This window comes from Myiozetetes cayanensis, unplaced genomic scaffold, assembly GCF_022539395.1.
Source record: "Myiozetetes cayanensis isolate MyiCay16 unplaced genomic scaffold, myiCay2020 scf1, whole genome shotgun sequence".
NCBI lineage: Eukaryota > Metazoa > Chordata > Aves > Passeriformes > Tyrannidae > Myiozetetes > Myiozetetes cayanensis.
The window spans coordinates 72,053,875-72,066,371 of record NW_026086604.1 but is presented as its reverse complement, the minus strand read 5'-3'; the positions used below and the strand labels follow the sequence as shown (position 1 = coordinate 72,066,371).

The 12,497-nt window shown below is 38.1% G+C and overlaps 1 protein-coding gene across 10 annotated transcripts in view; it reads left to right on the top strand.

Annotated features, from left to right (window-relative positions):
- The window catches only part of CTNND2 (catenin delta 2), a 629,651-nt gene that overhangs the window by 205,212 nt on the left and 411,942 nt on the right, over nucleotides 1-12,497 (top strand). For 2 of the 10 annotated variants that reach the window (XM_050328038.1, XM_050328034.1), the window contains exon 1: nucleotides 6,788-7,060. The exons of the other annotated variants lie outside the window; for them this stretch is intronic. The gene's annotated coding sequence lies outside the window, so the exon portion shown is untranslated. Of the gene's footprint in view, nucleotides 1-6,787; nucleotides 7,061-12,497 lie in introns of those variants that run through there. 10 annotated transcript variants of the gene reach the window in all.

Below are 12,497 nucleotides of genomic sequence, written 5' to 3'. Positions count from 1 at the left end.
AAATAATTCAACCTATTTTATGGCCATTTGCTTAATACCCAATTTCTGTGGAGTTGGTAAAGCGTCTGACAAAAGGTCAAATTGATCGCACCACTTCTCTGTTAACTTCTGCTGGTGCTGTTCTCAGTATATCGTCACTTCTGATTGATTTCCTTAATTCAAAAATTGATGCAAAAAAGTATTTTCTAATGAAAAGCATCTTTGTCAATATTCTTCACTCCCTCTATGGATTTTTTTTACGTTGTTACTTTGATTACTAGCTCCTGACCTGTTTATATTCTTGGTTTGCTTGAAAAGCCAAATCTTCATTCTCCAAAGGCATAATTTGATTTTCATGATCTTTTTGGAAGCAGGAAGTAGCCTCATGTTACCAGACCAGTACCATATTTTTATATTCAGAATGAGTAGAAGAATAACCTGTTGTGAGCAGCAAGTCTTTATTTCTGGTCAGAGATGAATTCCCAGATAAAAGGATATATTTCTTCTTTGCCTTGTGTCACAAAGTCAGACTTTAAAAGCCTTCTACTTGTTTAAAGTGACTTGGAGGCTGAAGAAGTGACACTATGTAAGACTGCATGTGACACATACTGCTGCTCTGTGCTTGTTCTATGGATTCAAAGTATTGAGTCTTGAACTCTTTTTAGTTCGATAGAAAACCCATCATAATATTTGACTATTACAAAGCTTCAGCATCACAGATGTTGAACTTTTCCTGACGCTTGTATACATCATACAAGATGAAGCAAGTGAAGCTGGGTTACAGACATTGTGATGATGAATTATTTTTGTCACTGGTCATCACACCAGCAATGGAGTACATGGCTGTAATAACACATGTTCACATTCCATTTGTTAGTTCCAATATCGATTTAATCTTTTTCTGATGCACCATTTTTTCCCATGGACTTACTTTGCAGTTAAATGCAGCAACTTCTGAGGTTTTCTTTATTCAAACAATAAAAAAATCCTATCTTTGAAGGAAAAATAGCACACATTACCCAGTCCCCCAAGATTTTATACAACTGAGCATATCCTTTCATTAATTTGGTTTTCTGTGGTTCTGTATTGTTGAGGTGCGGTGCAATATGAATGCACATGTAACAGAAACACCTTCAGTACTTACATTCCTTACTGTTGTGCAAAATGGTGGTCTTATAGAATAGCAGATCTGACAATGGGGTTTCCTCTGCTAATGGCTGTGGGAACCATGTACCCCTTCTTCATCAGTTCTTCTGTAATATTGCTAGTTAGGGAGAAAGGTCTTTCACTGCCTATGCTGTGATGTTTCTTTTTCTATTAATCTAATACTTTAAGCTAGCCTTATGTGTCATAAGGATGTGAAGTGAGAGTTTGAATTGGCATGGAAGATCAAATTTCGATGAGGAAATCCTTACTAGCAACTTGTTGTGAGAGGAAAGTGAATTGGTAGTTGAGATGGAGATCCGTGACAAGTGGTGTTCGTCAGTGACTGGGACTGGGACTGGTGATATTCAGCATCTTTGTTGGCAACATGGATGTTGGGACTGAGTTCACTCTTAGGAGGTTTGCAAATGATGCCAAGGTGAGGGATACAGCTGACACAACAAAAGGCAGGGATACCATCCAGAGGGACCTGGACAAACTTGAGAAGTGGACCCTCCTTTAAGGGTTTGCTGGCCATTTCCATCAATATGAGAGGTATTTCTAAACCTCGTAAGTGGGACTGCTTGTCTATGAGTGATAAAACATTGCCTCCAGATCGTGAATTCTGAAAATGAAGCTGGCTGAAGGTAGTAGGGGAGGGGTTTTCACATTGCAAAGGAATACATTAGTATACCTATTTCACAGCAAAATCCTAAAATGTTTCATACTGCTTTTAAAATAGTCGTCACAAAAAAAAGAAATAAAGGAGAATTCTCTGGCCTCACAAGCACAGGTCCCACAGTAGAAAAACAGGTGAAAGGAGAAAACTGTTATGTGGATAAATGTAAATTTTGGCAAAAGAAAAAAATTCTTTTTTTCTTTTTTTTTTTCAGAATTCACCCACATTTTCAATGTCTGACTTTATTGTACTGCACCAGCAGATTGCACTTCCAGATTTGATTGTCATGAAGGATAACCTTACTTTTAAAACAGAAAACATGACATACATATTAATTAAACTTTATAGCTGTTAGAAATCTGGTGAGAAAGTTACAATGAACTTTTTAAATTGCAAATCTTAATTTTCCTTTTTTTTTTTTTTTCTGAAAAATGCATCCAGAAAATCCTTTTGTGAATTGGAGAAACCAACACTAACACAGTTAGTTGGGATTTAAGTACAATCTTTCCGTAAGTGTTAGTTCCCCACTGAAATTCTAGTTGACCTGAATCAGTTCCTACTGGAATAAGACTGAGCTTTACTTCTGGTTTCCCAGAAATCATGAAAGTGCCCAACCCTTATCAAATTGTCTTGCTTTCTCCTGTCTGACTTAAAAGTGGTCCCTGCTCTGCAGAGTTCTTGTGGAGTGTAAAAAACCTCTCAGGAATACTTACAAAGCTGCTACAAAGTAGAAGGAAATGTCTTGGTAACTCTTTTAACAAAGTTGGTTAGCAAATCTTCTTGTGTTTAGACACGTTCTTTTTTATGGTTACTGAAATGATTATTCCTGCAAACAGCGAAACAACTTAAAGACTCCATGGCATTAAACTTACTTTAAAGTAATTTTGCTATTCATTAGTGTTACACAACATAAAGAACAAAATTTGGTGGAAATAAGTACTCTCTACAACTGTTTATTCAGACCCCAAGAAAGGCATTTATTATACAAGAACAAAATTCTCTGTTTGTACAATTTGCCTGAGCTGAGTATGTCATGGAAGAGAAACTGTAGGGACCTGCAAAGCCACTATGCTCAGTATCACACAAAATCCTTACTTATTCTTAGAGTAACATCCCCACAGAGTTATCAAATCAAGACAGAAACATGAGTAAAACAGTAAGAGATTGATACAGAGGCCTGAGTGTCTGAAAAACACCTGAGGTTTTGCAGTACTTGCAGGCTATTTCATGGTAACTTTAGTGTCACAGACCAGAAAACATTAAGAGAGAAAAAGGAAAGATTCTGGAGTAATCTTTGTGTGCATATGCATAGATTGTCAAGCAGAAGAACATCTAAATGTCAGCTAGAAAGGGTTTAGGAGGAAAAAACCTTACTGCAACCCTATAGAAACCACTACCAGATGAATCCAGTAAATATCTGTGTGAGTTTAAATGAAATAATTTTACTTCTACTTTGTACAGCATTTTATCCTGTGCATGAGTCCTGTTGGCTCACTAGGCAAATTAAGGATAACACAATCTAGCCCTTAACCTCTGCCCTTATTACAGCTACCTCGAAATGTTTACAGATTGATGTCTTCTGAAAACATAGATATGAGTATTGATGTTGTTCATTCAAATTGCAAATAATCCACCTCCTTGCTACACTTCTGGTATTTGAAGATGTTTTAAATGGTTCTTGAAGAGCCAACATGAAAAGGATGGAAATCTCGAAGTTTGCAAGGCTCCAGCATACAATAAGTCAAACCTCACCAGAGGTTGATCAGTTTGAAGTGTGTAGGAATTTCTGTGATTCAGAAAATGTATGTATTCTACTGACAATAACAGTATATGGGTTTGAAATGGAAGTAGTTTTCTTTCATCAATCAGTTTTGCGAAGTAGGCTTCCTTTACATAAAGATAGCAATCTGTACAAATGTCAAATGGTTAAACAACCCTTTCATGAGTATGTGGCAATCCATTTTAATACCAATCATTGATTTTGGCAATGAGAGTGAAATCCCTTTGAATTGTATCGATAGGTTAAATTTGCCTGTGTGTTGTTCACTGCTGCAATAAATGTAATGACTTTATAGTATCTGTTTTCTTATTTTTTCAACAAAGCTTTCCTGAGATGGTGATGCATATTAGCACACTGAAATGAAACAGGATGGCCGTTCACAATATTTTAATGAAAAAGAACATGCTGAGGCTGCTGTGTAATTAACTACCCCTTTGAGATATTCTTGCATGTGGAGTAGATTTTTTCTATTAAATTGGCATTTATTTGTGACCTTTAATGTATCATAAATGGTCGTCTTTCTACATCCTAAGCAACACTGGAGAGAAATAATAAACTGTTGTATTGCTCTCCTTAAATGACACTTAAAGCTGGCAGAGCTAAAAGGAAGCTGGTAAGTTTGCCATTCAGAAGCTAAGATAAAGGACTTATCCATTGCTCCCAACAACATTTTATCTCCTTGAAATTTTAGAAATACAATTAACTGTTGGGCTTTTCCCCTTGCAAAATTTCTGGGACAAGTATCCAATTGTGTCCTTCATTATTGTTGTTGTTATTTTTATTTAATTGGCCTCAGCAGGTGTTTAAAAGAAGTTTCTAATGCTAAACCTCTGAACCTGCTTCTTCCCTCTCTTCCCTTTTGAAAGGAAGCTGAGGGCAACCCCTGTACCTATGTCTGACCCAGAGAGCGTATATAAATCTGGGGAAGATTGGTAGGAGCCAAATTAGCGACATTTTTAATTTCTTGAGGTCCTGAAATGCCACTCTTCCTTCCTCAATGGATGTGCTGTGTCCTGTCAAATCAAGCAAAAGTGACCTCAGCTTCATTGTGACATTTTGAGAGAAGACTACTGAAATATGCACTGCAATTTTATGACTCCAATCAGTAGTGGTAAATATTAATGATAGGGTATGTTAAGTATATGTCATTGTAGTTCAGAGATGGGGATGGCTCTTTGTAAGTAGAAAGAAGCTGTTTCTTTAAGATCTGGATTGAATATGGAATTTAAAAGAAAAGGCTAAAATGCCAACCTCTAGTCCAGACCTGCAGCCTTTTACCTAAACACTGGCAGCAAATAATGAAGGCTCTGTGCTATGATATTTTTAAAAATTAAAATGAGTATAATTATTACATTTTGTTTCATTAAAAACCTTGGGAAGGGCTCATTTTAGGGTCTAAACTGACAGTTTATTCACATGAAGTATTTGAATATGAAGCTTAATATTTATGTGAAGTGGAAGGCTATTATGCCTGACAGGATCTTTGTATACAAAATAATGGAACTATTGTTTTACATCATTGTTCAGATAACACAGGTGTTGACTAACAGAAATGCATGGAATGAATAAGGCAATTTGGCAAGAAATTCTCAGGAGCAAGTTAAGTCTTTTTGACTTCAGAAGAATAATTGAATGATTTGCAGCATGCTGAAGGATGATAGTAATCTTTTATGGAGGTATGGGGGGTAAAACTATGCATGGGGTCATAGGAATTTGTCATGAACATTGCTTGAGTTTCATTTACACGTTTGGTGTCTTGACCCTTGACCTGAGAGCTCTTAGACTTCAGGGTGCACACGAAATCTTGCTTCATTCAGCGGCAGGAATCCTGTACATAAAGTTGTTTTCTTGAAACTCTTTGGAGCCTTGGAGTTGTCCCTGCTGAAGGCTGGGCCAGGCACTTATCTCTTAGCTTGGAACCTTGACACTTATTGCTATACACACTTCTAAAAATTCAAGTGTAAGTAAGTTTTATTTTCTAGATGACTGTGTATTTAAAAGTTTTACAACCTCAGGTCATACAGCAAAGAAAAAGCTTAAAAGAAAAATTAAAAAAACTCCTATGTCCCAAAATACAATGTTTTGTATTGTAAGAAACTGATAAGCTAAAGAATGTGGGGTTTAATTATTTGATTGTGAAGTTATACTATGTTGAGATTTATTGAATCATAGAATATGCTGAGTTGGAAAGGAACCACAAGGAACATCAAGTCCAACTCTTGGCCTTCCATTACCTTGGGTCCTGTCACTGGTTACCACAGAGATCAGTACAGGCTTCTACACTTCCTCTCACAAGGAAGTTGTAGACTGTGATGAGGTCTCCCCTCAGTCTCCTCTTCTCCAGGCTGAACAGACCAAATGCCCTCAACAGCTCCTCATATAGCTTCCCCTCAAGGCCCTTCACCACCTTTTTTGCCCTCCCTTGCACACTCTCTAATAGCTTAATATCTTTCTTTTATTGTGGTGCCCAAAACTGCACACAATATTCAAGGTGAGGCCACACCAGTGCAGAGCAGAGCGGGACAATCCCTCCCTTGACCTGCTGGCGATGCTTTGCCTGATGCTCCCCAGGACATGGTTGGCCCTGCTGGTTGCCAGGGCACTGCTGACTCATATTCAACTTGCCATCGACCAGGTCTCCCAGGTCCCTTTCCATGGCACTGCATTCCAGCATCTCATTTGCCACTGTGTATGAACATCCACGGTTACCCCATCCCAGGTGCAGAATTCGGCACTTTCCCTTGTTAAACTTTATATGACTGTTGATTGCCCAGCCCTCTAATTAGTAGCTTATCGACTTCTCCTCTCAATTAAAAAAAACCTAAATGGATATACATATGTGTGGAGATTGATCTGCACTCTGGTGGGAAAAAAAAAATTGCTGAAAACATGCGGCAGGGGCAGGGCCAGGAGCTGCAGCCTCTACCCGGCCCCCCCGCCCTTAGTCGCCGAGAGCTGTTTCCACGATACCCTGTCGCGACCGCTGGCGCGGGGGGCCGGCGTGGGCGGGTCCGGCGGTGACGAGGCGCTGCCTGAAGGAAGGAGGGCGCGGGGGGCTCGGCCGGCGTTGCCATGGAGCCCTTTGTGCCCGGCGGAGCCGCCTCCCCCGGCCCGCCCGCCCCGCTGCCCCGCCGGGCCGGCGGCAGCTGCCACTGCCCGGGCCCGGCCGCCCTCCATCTCCATCCCCATCCCGCGAAACAGCGCTCGGCTGCCGCGGATGGGTTTTGTTGTCGCCGCGGCCGCTGCTCCTGTTGTGGTCCACCCGCTCGTTCAGGCCGCCGACTGATTTCTTTTTCAAGTTTCTCTTTGTAAGTGCTGAAAGGAGAGGGGGAAAAAAGAAAGAAAGAAAGAAAGAAAAAGAGTAGAGCCGCTTGAGCTGCCGCTCCGGAGAGGAGGGAAACTCGGCTCGACGGTGAGGAGACTTTCCAGGGCGCAGCTGAAGCGATTCAAGAGATTAATTTGCGAGTGGGCGACAAAAGGTAAAGCCTTAAAGATGGATCGCTTGTTTAAGGTGAAATGCTGGGCTTCGAGGAAACTTTTATAACTTGTTTTAAAACGTCACTTGTGAATGGCTTACGAGATGTGTTCCGACTTCAAAATGGTTTAAGTCTTATTACCCAAGAGCAAATAGGTAGCATATTTGGCTACAATTTAGAGTTCTCGTTAAAGCCAAGAAAGTAAGTGTTACGCTTTAGTGTCTTGTTTCCCGAAAATGCCTCATGTCCTTATTCAGCAACACTCGATTTAGCCGCGGTTATTCTTGTTTCAACCCGTCTACAGAAAAGATTTAAGAAAATCAGTAGTTCCACTGAGGTAAAATATTTCAACAGGCTGCTCTTTCTTGTGCAAAAATGTATTTCTGTAAATGCATGCTTTTGAGCTTACAGACCCATTGCTTTGTACTTTCGTCCTAGGAAATGTTCTCAGTAAATACTACATACTCAACTATAGTGGAATCTTTTTTCAGAGTATAGCCTTAGATAGGTGAGAAGGGGATTTGCATCTTTTATAATAACATTTAACCTTCAAAGACTTTGCTGAGCTTTTCAGGTAGATTTTTTTTAGATGGCTCAGCTAATTTGAAATTCATTACAGATAGTAAAAATAATGCATGGTTATGACCTACTAGTTTCACCTGGTGCTGCCTGAGTCCCAGGGAAATGTTCAAGGGATTAAATAAATTATTTCATGTCAAAGTCAGTTGTGTGGAAAATGTCCCAAAAGCCTTTTCTAATACACATCTGTATACTTGTTAAGGTAACAGTTTATCTACTAGTTTGATCTCTTTGCTGAATTAAATGAAATCTATAAAATGTAAAAACAAACCATACCCCCTGTGTCTCATACTTCCTACCCACAAAAAGTTTTTAGAACGGGTTGTTTTTATGCATTATTCCTGACTCAAGACACTGCAGGAATGCATTATTGTGGAGTACTACTTTTTACTAGGTGACTGCATTTGGAAGATTAAAGGAATAAGCATGTACTCTCCCAAAGTCCATAATGAATAAAGCATATGACTTTGACGGAATTTTCTTCTGAAATAGTTAGTTTTTATCAGTTAAAGTAGGAAACAAAAGATTTTCTAGATCAGACTGGTTTAACTGCTCAGTGCTAAAGCTAAATGCTGGGGCTTCTTGTGTTTTGTTTTTGCGTGGTTGTTTTATAATCTAGAATATTGGTTATTAAAAAAAAAATCTTTCTTCAGATGTCCCAATCTTTAATAGACCAATAAAAATACTGTAATTACTTCAAGATCAAATTTTATTTCAAAAAAGTTTAGTAAAACTAATTCATGCTTTGACTAGTGGTCAGTGATTTAAATGCTGTGCATGATTGATCCAAACTTGTTCATACTTGATTCAACTAGCCACCGCAAACTAGTTTGTACCACTAGACTGATTTTAGTAAGACAGTTTAACTTGTTACGTGGTACTGAGTTGACTGTGGTGTCTTAAAGCATGCTTGTTACTGTGAATTCTTTCAGTAGCTTTTTACTTGGAGACAATTTGATTTTAGTGGCTTCTGAAGTTGTGTCCAGAAACTTGTTACCTTCCTCTCCTCCCCTCTAAGATGTGCTGCATAAAGACCCCATTTGGTCTGGACTTTGGGAAGAACATTAAAGTGACTCAGAAACTCATGAAGTGCTTGTGAAGTCTTTGGTGTCATAGCAGTAACTGAAGTTGTTTCAGCAGTTAATTCCAGTCTCCTTTTCTAAAGTCCTCTGAGCCAGGTGTAGAAATAAAAATTCAGTGAAGTCTCTAATAGAGTGTGCTTTCAGTGGAACCTCCCGCAGCTGATAAATATTTCAAGAAGCTGAAAGTTACTGATACATTTTAAATGCACTGCTAAGCTGAGATATTTCATGGTCCTTTGCATACACATTTGCATTATTCATTTGTGCTGTGCAGATAGATAATAGGCCAAATCTATCTTTGGTATTACTCCACTGATTTCTGAGTAACTGAGCTAATTCAACCATATGTGTACATCTTGTGTTGTGAAGTTCAAGGCAAAGTTGGAATTACTTCAGTGATTTTATTATACAGGTAAGAGTTGTTTATATAGCAACTAGTAATGTTCAGTAGATTAGGCATTTCTTCATTAAAATATTTGTAAGCAGAAGGTATAATTTATTTTTTCTTCTTTTCCTGAAAAAACCCCATATTTAGTCTTCTAGTTGCTGAATCCTAACGTAACTGACAGAGAGATGTGATAAACCAGCTTTCTGTCATTGGTAAAAATTTATTCTAATAACCTACTAAAGTAGACGTTCCTGACACTTTTTTTTTTTTGTAGAACAATACTTTCTTCAAGTAGATGCTCTCTCTCTCCACATTTTAAGTAACCTTCCATACATAGGTCCGTGATGCTAATGTGCTGCATTTGTGCATGTGTGCAAATACATATGTATATGAACTGTATATATATCTTTATTTTTAATAGTTAGGGACTTGCTTTAATCTACAATGAAAAGCAAAGGTAAAAGAAAATGGAAAACCTTGATCTAACAGTATGCACTAGATTTAAAATGCTTACACTGGGCAGGTCATTCAGATGACAGAGTATGTAATACATTTGATAGAAGCTACTATTCCTACATTTTATTCTGTATATGGAAGAGGTTATTGGTTGAGGGGGAGGTTTATTTATTTATTTATTTATTTTAGGAGATGGTGTTGTAGAAATTTTAATGATAAATAAAAATGTTTATTTTTGAGATTCAAATAGATACTTTCAGAATACCCTTAACATGAGATTCATCCTATTATGAATAGTTTCTGACAGAGATAATGGCCTTTGTATGGCATTCTCAGAATGCATTCCAGTAATTTCCTTTTGAAAGCTAACATTAAAATTAAAGCAGGAACTTTGTCCTCCCAACTGTGAACACATGCAACACATCTCTGTCAGTCTTGAGTGTTGCAAAAATGTGTAGTTTTAAGGAACTGGAAGAAAAAGCATTTGGAAACACAAATGCATGTCAGTTTAAGTAAGGTTCTACTTAATACACTCTGTCTTACATTTTCTAATGACAGTGTGCATAGCCAAGTTATTCAACAAAAGTCTTTGATTGTATCACAGTTCAGTGGAGCAAATTAGAACATGGGAGTCAATAAGAAAAACACCTATACATTTAGTATGCCAGGGTATTATCACAGTTGTATTTAATTCCTGTTAAGACTAGTTCTGAAAGTTGTATTCTCAGTAAGTGGAATGAAATATGCTGGAGCCAAATAACTTTCACATCTTTAGAAGTTGTCAGGAAAGCAAAAAGTTGGGACACCACTCCCTTCTATGCTAGGAAAGGCTGTAAAAATCTATTGAGACTCCAATAAGCATTTATTGACAGTTACTTCTAAAACTATAACAGAGAAATACTATCTTTTTGAACTGTTGAGCAATTACATTAAATCATTTGGTGATCAACAGGCAGTCAGATGTCATCATGTTGGTTTTTTTTTTTTCTTGTTCTGGCTTCATATTTCCTGGTAGTGATGAATACTGGTAATTTTTTTTAGGAAAACTTCAGTTGTCTAGATAATATTACCACTGAGCTGGTGTGCACCATATGTTATTTTGATCATATAATACAGAAATTAATACTGATTATTGCCATTCTCTTAGTGTTGTGCAAGTATTGTGTAAGGATATCTACATCCGGAATGGTAACAAACAGTCAATTTGGAAACTGAGGGCAGAAGATGCCTTTACTTTCTAGTACAGGCTCTTGTTCTGGCATATGCCCAGGGCTATTTTAACTGGAATATGTACCCATTCCTTGTCGGATTTGCATGAACAGTGGCTCAAAGATGATGTTGGCTGCCATGGGAGGAAAAGGGCAGCCTGCTGGATGGCCCAGCAGATTATACAGTAAGTAATAGCATCTCTGTTACAGCCTTGGTTGTGCAGTTCCTTATTTCTATTTTGTGAAGCCACTGCACAGTTGGAATGGGTACTAAATTCAAAGTCTAATATGGTTGAGTTAGCCTCTACTGCTTGATTTTTCATTCCTTTGTTTCTTGGTTGTGTTGTTGTTTTTATTTTGTTTTTGTTTTGCTTTTTGTTTGTTTGTTGTTGTTGTGGTGGTGGTGGGGGTGTTTTTTTGTTTTTTTTTAGTGAATGTATTGGTAACCTTAGTTCAACAGTAACAGGCAGTTGTATTTTGATTCCTTGCCTAATCTGAATCAGTCCAGTACTGAGTTTGCTTTTCTGTGTTTCCAATTTCTTTCAACTTTTTTTAAGTGACAGAGTTTATGAATGTGCAAAAAGGGACATGCAAAAACCTGATACAAATTCTCTTGCATAGAGGATTAAGGTTACTCCAACATTGATACTGTCAGAGGGGTGCTGTTGACTAAAATGTAGACAACAACAAAAAAGTGGTGCTATTACTCACTTGTAGGTTTTTTTCCTGTTAATTTAATGGCTTATCTTCAGAAGGGTCAGTATTTTATCACTGGGCCTGGTCTAGCATGAACCTTCTAATCATGCTTTTATCTTTTAGACTGTCTAAGCTGTTAGTTCTCACAAGCTGGCCTTTAAGCAATAGAAAAGTCAGCCTGATGCTAGAAACTAACTTAGAAAACCTAAAAAATTCTTCTCCTCTCCTGAAAGACATGGTTAATTGTAAATAAATAAATACAAATAATTAAAATAGAAAGATCTGATAGCAGAGATTTTAAACAACCAAACACCCCTATACCGCAAGAAACAGTTTTGCAATTTTTTAGTTTTTTATTTTTAATTCCCAAGGTTACAGGGCTACATGTCTGTCTTGCCCTGATTTCAGGTTAGATTTCTTTTGGCTCCACAGCTGCCTCTCTCAATTGCCTTTTTATGTGATAAAAATTGAATAGCCAAATTTCAGATTGAGAGTCAAGCATAGAAATGGCCCCATGTCAGCTTTCGTCGAGGAGAGGGTTCTCATCTTTGTGCTTTGTTTGCGCTCCTTTTCTCCACCTCCCTCTGAACAGTGGCCCAGTTGTTTTTTCATTGTCTGTCTTTCTCTGGCATTCAAAGCCATTATCTGTGCACAGCCCTAAACTGCTGGGCTATGACTCTTCCCACCTAACTGATACTCACTGACATGGGTATAGTCCTTCAAAAAAGCCACTGTTGGCCCAGTCTCTGCCATTAGACAAGGAAAGAGATGGTCCTCAGTTCTCATGTGAAATTCAGTACCATTATGGAGGGAAGTTTGTGGCTGCTGAGTCAGAGGAAGTATTTTTAGTGATTTGTCTCTAGTATTTTCTTCTTTTTTCTAATGAAATCGATGATATTCAGTAAAAGCCGGAAGAAGCTCTCAGATGGTTTAAAATGAGGTATCAAAATCTGCTGAAATTTGTGGAACTTGGCTGATTTAGCAGGTGGTAAGTCTGTGGTGGGTTGCTTTATGGTATCCTTGAAGCTGTG